Source organism: Geotrypetes seraphini, chromosome 3 (assembly GCF_902459505.1).
Source record: "Geotrypetes seraphini chromosome 3, aGeoSer1.1, whole genome shotgun sequence".
Classification (NCBI taxonomy): domain Eukaryota; kingdom Metazoa; phylum Chordata; class Amphibia; order Gymnophiona; family Dermophiidae; genus Geotrypetes; species Geotrypetes seraphini.
The window spans coordinates 335,318,824-335,337,053 of NC_047086.1; the positions used below are offsets into that span (position 1 = coordinate 335,318,824).

Here is an 18,230-nt window from a genome sequence, read left to right on the forward strand (position 1 = left end):
TTTGGAGAAAAGCCAGGTTTTCAGATGCTTTTGGAATAATTGGAATGAGCCTAGGTTCCGCAGCGGGGCAGGGAGGTTATTCCAAAGCTCAGTGAATCTGAAGAAAAGGGATTTCCCTAATTTACCTGCATACATGACACCTTTTAACGAGGGGAAAGATAGTTTAGATTCAAACAGTTTTATTGATGCAAATATCATCAAATACAACAAATACAACATCAAGGCACTGATTACAACAATAATGCATCAAATATAATAAGATAATATACATAATAAAATAGACATATTCCATTTTCAATAAACCACCACTTTATCTATATGTGACTATGTGTTTGAACCTTTCAATAACCTCTACCATCCCTCTCCACACCCTCCCCACCCCACCCAATGGTACTCTCTACCCCCACCTCATCAAAACACACCAGTATTATTATCATTCAACTAAATAAAAGCCCAATTAAGAGACCCAACTTAAAACCGCACTAAGGCCCTTAGGATGTAAAGCTTGCAAATATGAATCCCAGGTTTGTATAAACAACATCCTTCACTTTCTAGTAATTCCAGCATCTCTAGATTCCCAAATGGCCAACTGATGTAATTGGTTCCGCCAATGCCAAAACCTTGGAGGGTCAGGGATCGTCCAATATTGAAGTATACATTTTCTAGCCAATAGACTCATTTTCCTACACAGCGCCTTATGTCCTTTAGGCCAATGGCCAAAAGCTTTTGGCAAATCCAAAATAAAGAGAGGAGAACAGCACAAAGATCTTCCAATTATCTTTGACATATAATTTATTATTCGCTTCCAAAAGTGCTGAATTATGGGACAAAACCAAAATGCATGTCCTAAAGTATGACCCTCCCTTCCACATTTATGACATAATGGTGTAGGAAGACCTCCACTATAAAACAATTGTGTACGCGTGTAATAGGCACGTAATGTAACCCTATAATACGTTTCTCTTAACCATGTACATGGTGTCACCCCAGGTGTCGCTATTAAAGTACGGGCAACATATCAATGTCTCAAATTAAGCTGTAAATCTTTCTTCCATTTATCCTGAATATTCTGACCTTGTCTGGTTGTAGTTTTTGCAAAATAGCATGAAAACTAGACACCGAAAGAGACATCCCCTCCTCCTGAGCAAACAACTCTCTCAATCTAGCATCCAAATGCAAACTCAACTATGCTCTGTCAAGGGATCTCACATAATGTTCCACTTGTATACATGCAAACTGCGCTCCCCATGTCTCTCCCACCTTAGCTAACAATTCTGCACGGGTCAATAGCTCCCCCTCATCTCCCAGTATATGTTCCAGTCTTGAAATTCCTCTTGCTCCCCATAATCTGTATTCCCTAGAGTTACCCGGAAGAAAAGCCGGATTACCCTGCAAAGGCAAGAGATCAGTAACCATCGGATTCCCTCCCAATAATTGCACAAGCCAACGCCATGCCGTCTGTAAAGTATTAAATACTACACTTGAATGAATAAGAGATGGTAATGCATCCCGCGCACTATGTAGTAATGCAAATATATCATAAGGAGCTAAAAACTCCTGTTCCATCTGAAGAGGAGTGTAAATGCTAGTCACATTTACCCAATCACCTAAATGATGAAGCAAACACGCATAATTATAGACCCGCATATACGGCAAACCCAACCCCCCTCTATTCCAATTACCCAGTAAATATGTCAATTTTAATTTAGGTTTCTTAGCAATCCAACAGAAACGAGTAATTTTTTAATAAAAGATCTTTAAATCTTTCTTCAGTAAACATAATAGCAAAGTTTGTAACATATACAACCATTTAGGAAAGATAAACAACTTGACCAAGCAGATGCGACCCATTAGAGAAAGGGGCAATGTTTGCCAGGTATCCAACAATAGTTCCATTTTTTGTTGAAGCCTATCAATATTAAGGCAATATAATTGGGAAGTCAACATAGTCATTACTGTCCCCAAATACATAAATAGCCCTTGCGCCCAAGTCAACGGAAACTCCGACCCCCATAAGGCCTTTACCGCCACAGAGGACGCTAGCGCCTCTGATTTATCTAAATTTAAACGGAAACCTGCATATTCACCATATTCTTTAATCAATTCCAATAATGCCGTTAAAGAAGGCAAAGGATCCGTGAGGTGTACTAAAATATCATCTGCAAAAGCCGAAAGTTTAAAAGTTGTATTTCCGATATGAATCCCTCATATAGACGGCATTGCATATATATCCCGAATAAGGGGGTCTAAAGTAAGTACGAATAATAACGGAGATAAGGGGCAACCCTGTCTCATCCCCCTGTGAATAGAGAACTTATCAGTTTCAAAATCCTTTAACACCAATTTAGCTTGTGGAAGAGCATACTAAGCACGGAACGCAGATACAAAAATCCCATCAAAACCATATACTTTTAATGTATCATATAGAACAGTGGTTCCCAACCCTGTCCTGGAGGACCACAAGACCACAAGACCAATCAGGTTTTCAGGCTAGCCCTAATGAATATGCATGAGAGAGATTTGCATATAATGGAAGTGATAGGCATGCAAATTTGCTCCATGCATATTCATTAGGGCTAGCCTGAAAACCCGATTGGCCTGGTGGTCCTCCAGGACAGGGTTGGGAACCACTGATATAGAAAATCCCATCGTACCTTGTCAAACGCCTTTTCAGCATCAAAACTGACCAGCACCGAAGGTAAATTATACATCGCCCACAGCAACAATTTTCTTACATTTTTAGTTATTCTCCTTCCTTCACAAATCCCACTTGAGCATCATGAATGAGGGAGGGCAGAACAGTAGCCATCCTATTTGCCATAATCTTCGCTAACAGTTTGACCTAATCTAATCTAATCTAATCTAAATCTTGGGTTTATATACCGCATCATCTCCGCAGATGGAGTTCGACACGGTTTACATGGTTAGGGAAGGAACGGAACTCCAGTGGAATTATATAAGTATGAGAGAAGAGAGGTTGGTGTGAGAGTGCCAGGAGCAGGATGGGGTTACGTTCTGGAGAAGAGCCAGGTCTTCAGATGCTTACGGAATGGTAGAAGGGGGCTCAAATTGCGGAGAGGGGAAGGGAGACTGTTCCAGAGCTGAGTGATTCTGAAAGGGAGGGAAGAGCCAAGTTTACCAACAAGGGAGATGCCTTTTAAGGAGGGGTAGGATAGTTTTAATTTTTGAGTGGATCTAGTGGAGGTTGGATTTGAGGAATTCCAGGATAGAGGGATAAAAGGAGGAAGGATACCGTGGAGGATCTTGAAGGTTAGGCAGGCACATTTAAAGTAGACCCTGGAAATAACGGGAAGCCAGTGGAGTTTGGATAGGAGCGGTGTGACATGGTCAAATTTACTTTTTGAGAAGATAAGTTTGGCCGCGGTGTTCTGGATTAGTTGGAGTCTGTGGAGGCTTTTCTTTGTTAAGCTTAGGTAAATGGAATTTACCTCCGTATTCAATAAAGAAATAGGACAATATGATCCTGTTTTTCGGGGTCTATATTCGACAGAATTTGTGCCGTATTCATACCTTCAGACAAAGCCTCTGCACCAACCATAATGTTAAACATCCTAGCAAGTGGTTTAATAATCTCTTCTTTTAAAAGTTTATAAAATTCCACGTGCATGCCATCCTCACCTGGCGCCTTCAGCAGAGAACCATCCAAATATGAATCTGCCAATAAAACCCTTTTTAACGGAGGGCCATAAAGAGACCTATAATAGCGGGAAAAAAATCTCCTATCTGCGGATCAGTTATAACCCGCTTTCCTTGTTCATTTATCAAGGCCCGAACCCTATTGGGACCCATTCTAGATGAAACCAAACGGACCAATAGTTTTCCCCCTTTATTCCCTTGTTTATATAGTTGATATTTATAATAAGCTATGGATTTATGTGCCCGCTGATGTAGAAGGGAATTGAGAGTTATTTGATATTCCATCAACTCCTGTCTATGCATTGAATCACCCGAGTGCCCATATTTCTTCCTGACCTTTACAATATCCCTCTCCAAATGCAAAATCTCCCTATCCTGAGCTTTTTTAACATAACAACTATAACTTATTATATCTCCCCTCAACACCGCCTTTGCCGCTTCCGAAAATAAAATAGGATCCTCTTCTGCGTGAGCATTATGCCTTTTATAATCTTTCCATGTACCCAATAGTCGTTCTTTATATATATTGTCCCTATATAGTGCTAGCGGAAACACCCATCGCCACATCCCTTGAGACCCCCTACCTTCCTGCCACCTCACATGTACCCATGCATGATCAGAAATTGTATAAGGACCTATATCCGTCTGCACCAGATGCCGAAACACTGGATCCGTTACCCAAATATAGACTATACGGGATTGTGTACCATGTGCCCGAGATACATGGGTACAATTCCTCTCAAAACCATGTAATACCCTCCAAGAATCTATTAATTCCAGATTTTCACTAAATTTTTGGATCTTCCTCTCCCCTATTCGACGCAAAGTACCCCCCGGACCCGTACAATCCAAATTAGAATCATGCACAGCATTAAAGTCTCCCCCAACAATCAAAGAGACCTGAGCAAAAGGTAATAATAATCGGGTTAAGTTGGCAAAAAATGCCGGATCACTATCATTAGGAGCATATACACTGCAAAATACAAAATTCCGCTGTGCTATTACCCCCTGACAGAGCACATATCATCCCTCTCCATCCTTACTCAAAATTTGTAAATTATCCACTAGACCCCTACGAAACAAAATCACTACTCTGTGTTTACTTTGTGCAGAAGCTGCAACACATTTCCCAACCCACCATTGCTTCAATTTCATATGTTCAATATCATTCAAATGAGTCTCTTGGAGAAAGGCTACATCCACCTTGTGACGTTGTAATTGCTGCAAAATTTTTGTACGTTTGATTGGAGAATTAATTCCCCCCACATTCCAAGTTACAATATTAACCAGGATCCATTTTCATTAACCAATCCACATACTCCTCCATCAATATCCGTGTAACCCAGCCACCTAGCCTCTGACCAGGTTCCACCCTAACATCAGCTGACCATCTAGTTTCAAAGCTAGATAGAGAGTACCATTTCCTTTCACCCATCCCCCTATTTCCAACCCTTCCCCCACTATCCCTCTATAATTTCCCACCCTCCTAAACCTTACCCAAAATTGTATCTCAAGACCTACCATATAGATCTCAAGATCTCTAAGAAAGAAGTAACTTCACCACCCCAATCACCCCAATATACTTCCCCAACTTCCAGATAAACACCTAATAAATCCCCACCTTCAATATCCCTATCATTCCTTTCAACACATATACTACACTTAAACAGCACACAATCATCTAAGTCCCACCACTATTTAACTTCCCAATCCCTAATATATCATCACCATCAGTAACCCTAGTAATCCATTCAACACACTTTCTGCACTCAATCCTCCCACCACAATTTAACTTCACAATCCTCCAATCATCTTCCAACCCACCACGCCCAAATCAATAAAAATGTCCAGGAATGACAACAATTCTTCTCACACCGGTCGACTTCCTGCATTTTTCGCTGTGGCTCCTCTTGTTTGTCGACGCCATCCAGAAGGACCAATTATATCTTTTCCTTGGTCATCAGCATATTCTTTCTCCGGGAGATTAGGAGCTCCTAATTTTTGTAATTCCAACCAAGCCTCCACTACTGTTCGAACCCGACTAGTCGTACTCCCCTCTGTCAGAGCCAAAGCAAATGGAAAAAGCCACCTATATTTAATACCCTCTCTGTGAAGATAGGTGTCACCTCCTGCATATCCTTCCTTTTTCGCAAGGTAACAGCCGCTACATCCTGATAAATATCCAGTCGTATTCCATTTGTAATCCTTTAGTTTTTGTGCTGCATGAAAGATTTCCTCCTTCATTCGAAAGCTTCGTAGACACAAAATAATGTCTCGAGGTAATTTGGATATAGGACGTCCCAGTGCCCTATGCACTCGTTCAATTTCAATCTCCGGTACCTGACCCTCACCTGCCTTAGCAGTAGTGAGAATGTCTGTACAAATGGCCAAAGCAGTTCGGCGAGTATCCAAATAAGCATGTTCTTCCGGAACCCCCCTGATCCTTAGATTATACCTCTGGGATCTGTTTTCTAGATCTTCCAATTTATCTAACATTGCCGACACCTCCAAGTGTACTTTTGCCACTTCCTGTTGTACCGCAATAATATCTTCAGTCATGGTATTAACATATGTTTCCACCAAATCTTGTCACTTCACCAACTCCCCCATTTCATGCTTTAAATCCGTTACAGCTTTTGTCACATCAAGACGCAATGATTGCATTTCTTTACGAATATCCAAAAGCAGATCTCTCAAAGAATCCAGCGCCTCCTGTAAGCTATCATGAAGTTCCATTTCATCCCCTTTTACAGCTCCCAATTCCGGATCAGCTTCCATCGTTTTTGAAGCTCCCAGCTTCTTTCCAACAAATCCATAACTGTCCAGTTTTCTCCAAAGACATCTTTTCCAACGTCAGATAAACTCAGGAGGGAAGAGCAAAATAAATGACAGAACTACACAAAAGTACTTAAAAACCCCAACTCAGACGATTTTGCTCAGATGCTATATTTAGCATAGTATACATAAGAACCATAGATGTAGTACTCAGATATCTTATTACAGTGACCTCCGGTTCACCATGGTCCAGCTGAAATTGAAAATCTCAAAAGGGATCAGTCCACATAACATACAAGATTCAGCTTAAACATGTAATCAAAAGCCTCTAGGTGGCAGCATGGATGTGCTCAGTCCTTGATTTTTTAGTTTTTGCTTTCCATAAATAAGGAAGACATAAAGAGACGTTATACAGCTGGAGTCCTGAAGAAAAACACTTTATCCTCAGTAAAGATCCTGCTTCTAGATGCCAAAACAGATGTACAGCTGCTAATGAAAACCTCCACAGAGCAATCAGCCAACTCACACTTCAGTCTAGACAACTGCCCCAGATCGTATCGCACAAACTGCTTCTCAAATTTCCTCTTCTCCACACCGCTGACAGCTGATCCGGAGTGCATCAGCAGCACAAACCGCCACAGAAGACTTTGGATTTTGCCTGGCAGTCAGCACCCACACTTTCTCTCAGCTGATGACCTCCTTAGATAGGCTTAACGGATAAAACCGCCATACAGCTGACTGCCACCGCCATTGCAAATCCAACTTACTGACACGATGTGAGAAGAAAGTTGCTGATCAAAGGACATTGAATTTGAGTGCTCAGGGTTTAAACTTTCCATGTCTTCACACAGCCGACGGCCACTATCAGCAATAGCAAAAAACACCGCACAGCTGACCGCCACTGACATTGCATTAAATCCTTCTCTCAGCTGCCGATAACTCTCCTATCTGATTGACACGATTTCTGTGGAAAGTTTCTTCTTTCATTTTCCCCAAAAGGGAAACATCCAAGATGCTGGTAGCATGTGTCAATTTAAATCTTAAGGTGGCTGAAGACGGAGCCTGCACATTAGGCTACCATCTTCATCGATGATGTCACTCCCTCTCACCATATTCTTTAATCAATTCCAATAATGCCGTTAAAGAAGGCAAAGGATCCGTGAGGTGTACTAAAATATCAAATTCGTGTGGAGATCTGGTAGTGTCAGGTCTCGAAGAATTCCAGGATAGTGGAATTAGGGGAGGAAGAATGCCATATAGGATCTTGAATATTAGGTTTTAAGTTTTAAGGCTTGGTGTGCAACAGAAACTCTTGTTTTGCCGCTCCTGGGTGGCCAGTCACCACGTAACATGTTCTCTCATCTCTTTTGCAATTCCTCATGCATGGAGGTGGAGGGCAGGTAGCTGTACAGAATTCTCAGCCATCTGCAGCATTGTCCCTGACAAAATGACAATGATACACTGGACAGGTCATAACTGTGAAAGGACAAATGAATTCTTATGGAGAAGGAATAATGTAGCTACTATTTTTGATCTATTACCTCATGCTATGGGCTCCTTTTACTAAGCCGCGATAGCGGTTTTAGCGCACGCTGAATTGCCGTGCGTGCTAGACCTTAACACCAGCATTGAGCTGGTGTTAGTTCTAGCCGCGTAGCGTGGATTTAGCGTGCGTTAAAATCCTGCGTGTACTAAAAACGCTATCACAACATAGTAACAATTTGATGTTATGTATCTTTGCATCATGTTTAACTCTGTACAGAACACTATGTAGAAATATACTGCTTTGTAGCAACATAATGTTTGTAACCTGCCTAGAACTCATTACCGAGGATTCAGTGGGATATAAAACTGCACGAAACATAGCATTACTACTTCATGAAATAGAATTAAACAATAACTGAAGGAAATGGGAGTGACTTTCATAATAGCTGACTTCTTCATTTTTCTGAAATACATTTCTGCTCTTTTCCTCACTGTGAGCCCCCTGCCCCTCTTGCACACAGAAAAACTACACTTCTCCCTTCGTATTCGTGGTTTCAGCATTCACAATTTTGATTATTCACGGTTTTTAGTTTGCTGGCTCCTCCCCCCAAATTACATCAACTTGCATAGAGAAATCGCTGATTCCAATCGTTTACAGGGAAAATCGCTGATTCCTAGCACTTTGTTCACTGTGTTTTGCCTCTCCTTCAGAAACAGGCCAGGTCTCCCACCATGGTATTCACGGTTTCACCATATTCATGATGGTTTTTAATAGAAAACAGCAAATAACATATAAAAAAGTTATTTGTGGTTTTTCAGTATTTGTGGTTCTGTTAATCCTCTATCACAGCGAATATGGAGGGAGAAGTGTAATATGAATGCAGAATGCAGCTGGCCAAATTAACTGGCGATGCAGGTGTGTGTTCTAGGTCTCAGACAGCCAGCAGCAGCAATCAGGAGAACCTGCTGCCACCAGCCTGTCCCAGACTCCACTTCTCTGCAGGTCCCACCTATGCAGGGAACAGGAAGTCGCTGCAGAGAGGCGGCTTCCAGGGCAGGCTAGCAGCAGTTCCAAAGATACACACACACCACAACCTGTGCACAGTTATAACTTTCTTTATTATGGTTAGCTCTAGGGCTACCAGACGTCCGGAAAATCCCAGGAGAAAATCCTGAGGAATCTGTAGAGATGGTATGAATGCATATATAGATTAACAGAGAAGCTAAGATTGCAAATACAGTGGTACCACGGAATCCGAACGCCCCAGAACTCGAACGTTTTGGAATCCGAACTTTTTTTGTAGTAAATTTTGTCTCGGAATATGAACGCTGCTATGGAATCCGAACACGCGTTGCTCAGCCCAAAACTTCCCTTCTAACACAGCTTCCTGTTTCCGCCTGGGATGAAAGCTTTGGGCTGCACAATGGTTGCAGTTCCTGTATGCTCGGATCTTGCTGCCTCTGCCATGTGGGACCAATCTTGCTGCTTCTTCCTAGGAGATTCGATCTTGCTGTGTCAGCCACGTGGGCCCGATCTTGCTGCCTCTTCCAGAGGGACCCAATCTTGCTGCCTCTGCCAAGAGGACCCAATATTGCTATCTCTGCCAGGGGGACCCAATCTTGCTGCCTCTGCCAAGAGGACCCAATCTTGCTGCCTCTGCCAAGGGGACCTGATTTTGCTGCCTCTGCCAAGAGGACCCAATCTTGCTGCCTCTGCCAAGGGGACCTGATCTTGCTGTTTCTGCAACTGGGCCAATCTTGCTGCCTCTGCCAAGGGGTGAGCAGAGTTTTGGTTCTACCCTGCTCTTAGGTGCACTGAAATGATAATAATTGTACAAATATTTCTGATAAAATATTGTTTATTAAAATTTAACAGACAGGCCTCTTTCAAGGCATTCATTTGTACAATGGAGGAACAAGTCAGAGTGTAAATGCAACTTCCCTGACTTAACGCCCTCAAAATTCCGTTCTGCTAGGCTCACTTAAATATACCTAATACATGATGTCATTTTACTGCCTGCATATAATTGGTCAAGAATACTTGATATCATATAAGGCGCTTGCTTACATATTGGGGGAGTGTCTGTCCCCCTCACACAAGAATTCCTAAAAGTTACATTTTAATACTAGCTTATCTAATAAAGAAAAGGTACAGAAGAAACCAGGAAAAAGTATTACAATATAATAAACTTACAGAGGAAAAATTATACACACACACAGCTTTAAATCATTTCTCCTTAACAGTCAAACTGCTGCTCCCATGTTACTGAGTCACTTAAGAGCATGTACTGAAAATCCTGTGTCTCAGTGAAAGAGAAGGGGAGTGGTCAATCCACTCCCACAAAACCTCCAGTACAATTTTTAGAGGTAATTATATTTCAATCTGAACCCTTGAATAGGAAAGTTCCTACATTAATAGTTTATTAAAATTTTATTCCGGATCCAAGATGGCGTCAGGCTAGACGCGCTGAGGAGCCGCTCTGAGGACTTTCTTTAATTTCTTAGCGGCTATTACTTACCCGATGCCTAAACGGAGGGGCCGTAGCGCCGCTGGTGCCTCGCGGCCCACTGCCACCCCCGTGGTCGGCGATATCGGAGAACCATATGTACTCGTATTGCAAGACCTGCCGTCAATTTCTATGTTTCTATATTTCTAACTCCTCAGACGGATGCAGGGAGCGTTTTTGGCGTCGGAGGGAGGCCCGCAGAGGAATAGCGGCGTCAGCGAGGCCGCGGTGATTCCTCCGGGATTAGAGACATCTTTGAGCCCCAACGTTAGGGCGCCGCCCCCACAGCCTCAGCTAAGCAGCTCTCCAAGGGGTAAGGAAACCCCGGATGTCGGGGCTTTGCCTTCCCCTGAGGCAAGTAGTCTAACAAAGAGCCTGCTGACAGGAGCTCTCATGGATATGATGAGCTCCTTTGAAGAAGCTGAAGAAAAATCATCTAAGGAGAGGCGAGTTAGCCTTCAGGGACAGCGACAAGTTAATCAACTGGACGGTGAGCACTATGACACTTCTTTACCTTTAATTTCTTTGGAAAAATCCTCAGAAGTAACTCTGGACTCACTATGGGATCTTATGGCCGGACTAATGAAGACCATAAGTCCCAAACTTCAGTCAATTGAGGGGAAACTGTCTCAACATTCTACTGAACTTAAAGAACTGAAAAATGAAATGACTGCCTCTAATTCCTCTGTTCAAAAGCTTGAACAGGAAATTAAATAATCTAAACAACTACAGGAAACTTTAATGAAAGATAATATAAATCTTAGGAGAAAGATGGAGAATTTGGAAAACAACTCCAGATACAATAATTTAAGATTAATTAATTTTCCTAGGCTACCATTGACACCACCTAGAGAAATGTTTAAAAGATATTTTCTTGAAGTTTTGGGGGCCTCAGAAGATTCATTACCTCCTTTATCACGAGTCTATTACTTACCTAATAAGATTAAATTGCTAAAAAAGTTGTCGGATCAAGGATTATTGGATGTATCGGAATTATTGGAAAAATCTGCTAAAGAGGCTATAGAACCAAGTACTTTGATTGTAACAGTAGCTCTCTCTATTGATAAAGTTTGGTTGTTAAAACTATTCTTTAAAAATAGACAGAAAGAATTTATGGGTTGTAAAGTGCAGATATTTCCTGATTTATCACGAGAGACCCAAAAGCGTCGACGTGAATTTCTTATGTTGAAGCCAGGTGTTACATCTTTAGGTGCTACTTTCTACTTACGACATCCTTGTAAGTGTATAGTGCATCACCGATCAGTTAAATATGTTTTCTTTGAGCCTAATCAGTTGACTTCTTTTTTAGCGCTCTCCCGATTGGAGGCAGAAAAATCATAAGCTCTAAGATTATTGATTAATCCCAGCAATCAGCCCTCTAGCTAACTTTATATGAAAGAGTGTACATTTTGTTCAATTCTTTTTCTTTTGTTTTCGCTAAGAAATCTTGGATCCAAATTTGAGGACTTGAGCATTTTAGTTTATACATGATTTAAATGTTATTGGAACGTTTCTTGCTCTATGTGGAATTGCTAATTTGCTTTCTGTACAAGATAATTCTTGATTATATGATTTAAAAATCAATAAATATATTTAAACAAATTTTATTCCTCATATATGCTTTTTCTATATCCAATTAGAATTTCTAATTTTACCCTGCAAAAAGGAGAGGGAACCCCCTCCCCTGGAATGTAATCTCTGAGGTAAGAAGAAAAGTCCATCTCTATAGCAAACCTTATCTGCCACAGGTCTTTGGAGACCAGATTGGGCACACATTGAAACAATGGAACTTCATAAAACTAAGCTACAGCCTGGGTGTATCTTCTCTGGTCTTCAACAGAGCTTATATATTAATTCTAGTGACCTGAGAGAAGGCCTACTCCTGTTTCCAGTGACCTCAGCACAAAACCACATATTTAGGTCAATATATTATCCCATATTTGTCTTATCTGGTTTGTGTTCTGGCTTATCCAATTGTAATTTTATATAGCCAATTATAAACCCTTCTCCTCTGCCCTTGGATTAGGTCCTTATCTTATAAATCAAACCCTGACTAGTAAATCCAGAGCAATGGGAGGAAAATATAATGGCTATTTTATTTTTCATGCTTGCCCATTCCACCACAATTCTGTCCATTTTTAATAGGCTGCCACGCCCAGGTTCAAAAGGGCTTCATCAGGGGACCTGATCTTGCTGTTTCTGTCACGTGGGTCCGATCTTGTTCCTGCACAGCCCTCAGGCCACCTATATTAGCTATGTGTCCAGCAGAAAATAAAAGCAAGAGGAAAGCTGTTAGAGCTACAATTGAAGTTAAGAAAGAGCTTATTGCTAAGCATGAAAGCGGTGCACGTGTGGTTGATCTTGCTGCTATGTTTGGGATGCCTAAATCAACTGTGTGTACAATTTTGAAAAATAAAGAAGCTATCAAAGCAGCTAATGTGGCCAAAGGGGTTATTACACTGACCTCTAGGAGATCAAAAAGCATGGAAGAGATGGAAAAACTGCTCTCTATTTGGATTAATGAAAGACAGCTTGCTGGTGATATGATTTCAAAGCTGCTCCTCCACTCTATCAGTTGGTTAAATCATTCTTATATACAGTATGGAAGCATTAAGCAGTGTTCAGAGTAGTATGTCAAAGAAAACTCTGGAATGAGAGGGCATAGGATAAAGTTAAGGAGGTGATATCCTCAAGAATAATCTAAGGAAATACTGTTTTTACAGAAAGGGTGGTAGATGCGTGGAATAGTCTCCCGGTAGAGGTGGTGAAGACAAAGACTGTTTCTGAATTCAACAAAGCATGGGACAGACAGGTGGTATCTCTTAGGGAGAGGAAGAGATAGTGGATGCTGCAGATGGGCCATTTGGCCTTTATCTGCCATCATGTTTCTATATTTAAGTAAAAGTAAAAATAAATATACATTTAATACCTAAGTAAAAGTATAATGAAGCAGCCACTTCTTGCCCTGGATCAGTGGCATGGAATGCTGCTACTATTTAGGTGTTTGCCAGGTACTTGGCCTCCGTGAAGATGGGATACTGGGCTGGATGGGCCATTGGTCTGACCCAGTAAGGCTATTCTTATGTGTCAAGAATTACTCAGAAAAAGAGGAAACAATTTTTAATTTTGCGACCCTAGGTGTTATAATTATGGGCTACATTTGTGCTCAAATATCCTTGTAAATGTATGATCAACCTTCAGGGAGTTAAATATGTTTGTTTTTTAAGCTTCACAGTTAACTAAGGGCCTCTTCTATCAAACTGCACTAGCAATTTTAAGCGCAGAGAGCCGCGCTGAATGGTCCGCGCTGCTCCCTACACTCATAGGAACTCTATGAGCATCAGGAGCAGCACGGGCCATTCAGCATGGCTCACCGTGCTATAAACTGTTAGCATAGTTTGATAGAAGAGGCCCTAAATTTATTTCAGATAAAGTGGTTTCTTCCTCTAGAACCTTACTTGATCTGCAGGCACAATCTTCGCGAGTGGATAACTAGTCCCCAAAGCAGGATCAACCATCTTTTTTTCCCCCTTTAAAAGTAATGTGATATAATCTCCATTGATAGTCCCCAATTATATGAAGTCGGCAAAAAACTATCTAACAGTTCAAGATAAATGATTTATTTCCTCATTATTCTTTTAATTTATGTCTTCTACTTTACTTTAGTTATACTATTAATATTGAGTGATTTATTTGATCATGGAAAATGGAAATCTTAATAGTTGCATTTTTACCAAGTACCTCAAGCCAGCACTGTGAGATGAGAGGTAGCCCTCAGGGATGTTGAGTTTGCACACTTGCTTTCAAAATCTCTATAGTGCTTCCAATCAGCCCTCCAGTCTGCTGTTGGGAAAAAGGGTCAGACCCATCTTTCCCACTGTGTGGGACAATTCTACTGCTATCAGTGCCATTGCTTCTTTTGGCCTATACAGGCTAGTTATTCCATATACCTGTGATCACACCCACTGCTGTCTCTATTTGGTATCTGCCAGGCCTGGCACACTACTGCTGCCTTTCAACCCAAGCAGCTTAGTTCTCCTGCTGTGCCCATCCTTGTCACTATTATCTCAGGCCTATATAGGCCAATCCATTCAGTAGGCTCTTCACTGCCATTGCTTCCTTCAGCCCTCGCAGGCTGATTTTCCCATTGGGTCCAACTTTTCCTTCACTACCTCTAACCTGTCCATGCACCCATTACTGCCACTGCTAATTCTGAGCCAAAAGGGAAGATTCTGCAGGAAAAAGAGAATTACTATTATTTCCTTTAGTGAAGACAACAGCATTCCCTTCCATTCCCCCTCAGTTTGAACCCTGGAAACAATCTCCGCTAAGTTCCTTTAGTAGGAAATCTTGATTTATACTAAGCATGGCTTCTCACCACCAAAACTGCCTTTACAGCCAAAGACTTGCTTTCTCAATGGAGGATCATAACACAAAACCTTAACTCACAACTTTAACTCACCCAAACATATCATTTCCTTTTACTTTCCCATCCTCTCTCTCAAACAAGCTTCCTCTAATAGCTCATCACTTGTATCCCCTCTGCCATACTAGTCAGTATACAACAAATGCTATACATGAAAGAGCTCCAGATGGCAACTCAGTGGGATCGTGTTCAAAAAGTGACCAAAAATACAAACTATAACCCTTACAAGTTACCGCCTTGCTGCAGGTTCCAAGGAAGCATGAAGTCAAGTCTCATCCCTCTGTCTTACTGCTGAACTGCTCCTTGGAGGGATGGATGCTTCCCTCCTTCTGGTGCTTGCTCCCCTCCCATAGAAGCATGATGCTGTCTAGCTGGACCGATGACATTATAGTAGCCAAGTGCCTAACCCCTATCACACAGTATAATAAGACACATTTACCAAGATACATTTACGAAAACTAATAGTTATCAGAAAGGAAGATAAATGTAATTCACAACCACAGTCAAAGTATAAACTATAACCCCAGCTGTTCTGGGAAATCAATGGAACACATTGACCTTCAGCTAGAAGGGATATCAATCAGCAGACTATAACCTCTGTTCCTGACAGTTAAAGCACGCAGAAGCCATTATGTTAATACCCAAACTACCTCTACATGCAGCTACAACAGATGGCAGACAACTTCACTAATAAGAAAGCAGCAGGTATGCCACGTACACTGTCACAGTACCTACCACTGTATACCCCATTGCTCTCCTACCCCAGGATTAGAATGCTGACCTCTCTGACATAACGTACCTTGCAGTTCAATGCGGATAACAAACAATAAAAGAAACTGTTCGTAAAGCAAATTACAAGTATAACTCACACAATTAATAAATCAACAATCAACAATTAATATTTAAATGCTATAGGGCTCATAATCGAAATGGAAATATGTCTAAAATCCTGCATAAATTGGCACTTGGATGATCAAAAAGACAGGTCGTCCAAGTGCCGATAATCGAAATGGGTTTTAGACGTATCTAAAAACAGCTTAGGTTTTTTCAGCGCCGCGGTATGCCCACAGCTGAAAGGGGTGTTTTAGGAGGAGTGGTGAGGGCGGGATGTTGGCTGACCTAGACTTGGTCGTACTGCAAGTATAATCGAAAGTTTATTGAGACTGCCTAGATGGAACTTATAGGTAGTGACTTAGGCGATCTAAAAACAGGTCTAAGTGCCCAGAAGGTATTCAAAGTGACCAGATAACCACTGCAGACACAAAGTACAGACCCCTCACACACTCCTCCAGTGATCACTGACCCCCCTATACCATAAAAATCGGAATAAAAACGCACATACCTGCCTCCAGAACATCAGCACCTGTTATAAGAAAGCCTAGTACAGCTGCACAGAGGTAGTTTAAGTAGTCTGGGGGTTAGGCTAGTGAATCAGAGTGGAGGACCCAGGCACATAAGCCACTATAACCACTGCACCCCCAAACCCTATTGTACTGCCATATAGGTGTTACCTGCAGCCATAAGGGCTATTGGGGTGGAAGACATGTGGGTCTAGTAGGTTTGGGGGGTATTTGGGGGGGGCTCACCATGACCTAAAAGGGAGTTGTGGTGAGATGTTTGTGTGACACCCTTTTGTGAAGTTCGCAGCAGTGCCTTGTAAGGTGCCTCACTACTCTGTTGCCATGTCTGGGTGTCCAGTACATTACTTTGCTGGCCCCGCCCACATCCAATATGTCTTGTTCTAGGCGTTTTTGACTTGGACAAATTTTTCGACGAGAATGGGGTATAAAGATAGATGATCTAGTGGTCTGGACAATCAAACAGCTGGACGTAGAAGTAGACTATTCTCAAAAAAAGAAATATTTTAGACATGTTTCGAGAATGGACTTTCGACATGTCCGACTTTGGGTGACTAGCGAACTACTTAGGCCAAAATGGACTTAGATGTATTTTTTGATTATGCTCCTCCACACTTCTAAAACATTCTTAAACAAGTAGTTTTCTAAATTGGAGATAAGACGTAGAATTTAATATAAAAAAGCATGAATTTCTGATTCCCACCTTGCTGCCTGGTAAGAAAGCAATCTACTCTGAAATTTCTTTAAAAATGTATCCATCCTCTGGCCGAGGAAAAGACAAAGAATGCCAGATTTTGCGAAGAGCGAAGAGAATTGTTAAATACAAAGTGATCCAGTAAATAACCAGGCAGCAAACCCTAAAGCAGTGGCGTACCTAGCATATGTAAATTATACACTTTCAATTGGAGACTGTTAAGACTGTTTTATCTTAACAGTCTCCAATTGAAAGTGTATAATTTACATACATTGGTTTTCAATACATCTGTGTTGGTTACTGCTAGTACCTAGCATATGTGACACCCGGGGCCCATCATTTTTTTGGAACCCCCCCCCCCCCCATCTGTACGAAAAACATGATTTTTAGTAACAAGCCACACATGAGTATCTAAGAAAAGGTAGCATCTTACATATTGCAGTGAGCAGTACATCAATACACCCATTGTAAAACTAAACAAGCCAGACCAGTACAGATCAATCCTACACCGTCAATCCTAACAGAAAACCATGTCTTTCGAACACACAGAACACAGAAAACACCTTCGCCTAGTATGGAATGTCATCACAAACTATCCCCTCCCCCTTTTACAAAACTGTAGTGTGTATTTTAGCCATGGTGGTAATAGCTCTGATGCTCATAGAATTCTGAGCATCAGAGCTGCTACCACCATGGCTGGCGCTAAAAAACGCTCCAGTTTTGTAAAAAGAGGGGATAAAATAGAAATACATAGACAAAGATTAAATTGAACCAGCAAGAAGCTGGACTCTGCATAAAAGCAACACCACAGAAACAGTGACATATGTCTCCTAAAGCAATAAATAAATAGAAAATTTTTGTTCTACCTTTGTCTTCTCTGATTTCTGTTTTCCTCATCTTCTTGTTACTGTCTTCCTTCCATCCACTGTCTGCCATCGCTCTGCCCCTCCCTATATGGCATCTTCTCTCCTTCTATGCCCCTTCCAGAAACTGTATGCCTTCCCCTTCCATCTCTCCTCTAGACCCCCCCCTCCCGCTTTGGTCTGGCATCCATCATCTTCCCTCTGTTCCCTCATGGTCTGGCATCTTTCTCCTTTCATCTCTCTTTCCCTCCACCTGTGGTTTTTAGCATCTCTCTCTTCTCATTTCCTCCGCTCAGATATGATATCTCTGTCTCCTTCCCCGTTCTCTGGCATCTCTCTCTCCTCTCTCTCTTCCCTTTCCTTATCTGGTCTTCCTTCTTTATTTTTTGCCTCCATTTAAATTAAATTATTTCTTACTATGCAGTCCTCAGTTTCCCTCTTTTCACTATGTCTACCCACAGCATG

General features: G+C 41.6%; 1 protein-coding gene across 8 annotated transcripts in view; it reads right to left on the bottom strand.

Annotated features, from left to right (window-relative positions):
- LOC117357501 (uncharacterized protein PFB0145c-like) overlaps positions 1 to 18,230 on the bottom strand; it is a 122,571-nt gene that overhangs the window by 57,780 nt on the left and 46,561 nt on the right. The window contains exon 1 of one of the 8 annotated variants that reach the window (XM_033938209.1): positions 6,959 to 7,749. The exons of the other annotated variants lie outside the window; for them this stretch is intronic. The gene's annotated coding sequence lies outside the window, so the exon portion shown is untranslated. Of the gene's footprint in view, positions 1 to 6,958; positions 7,750 to 18,230 lie in introns of those variants that run through there. 8 annotated transcript variants of the gene reach the window in all.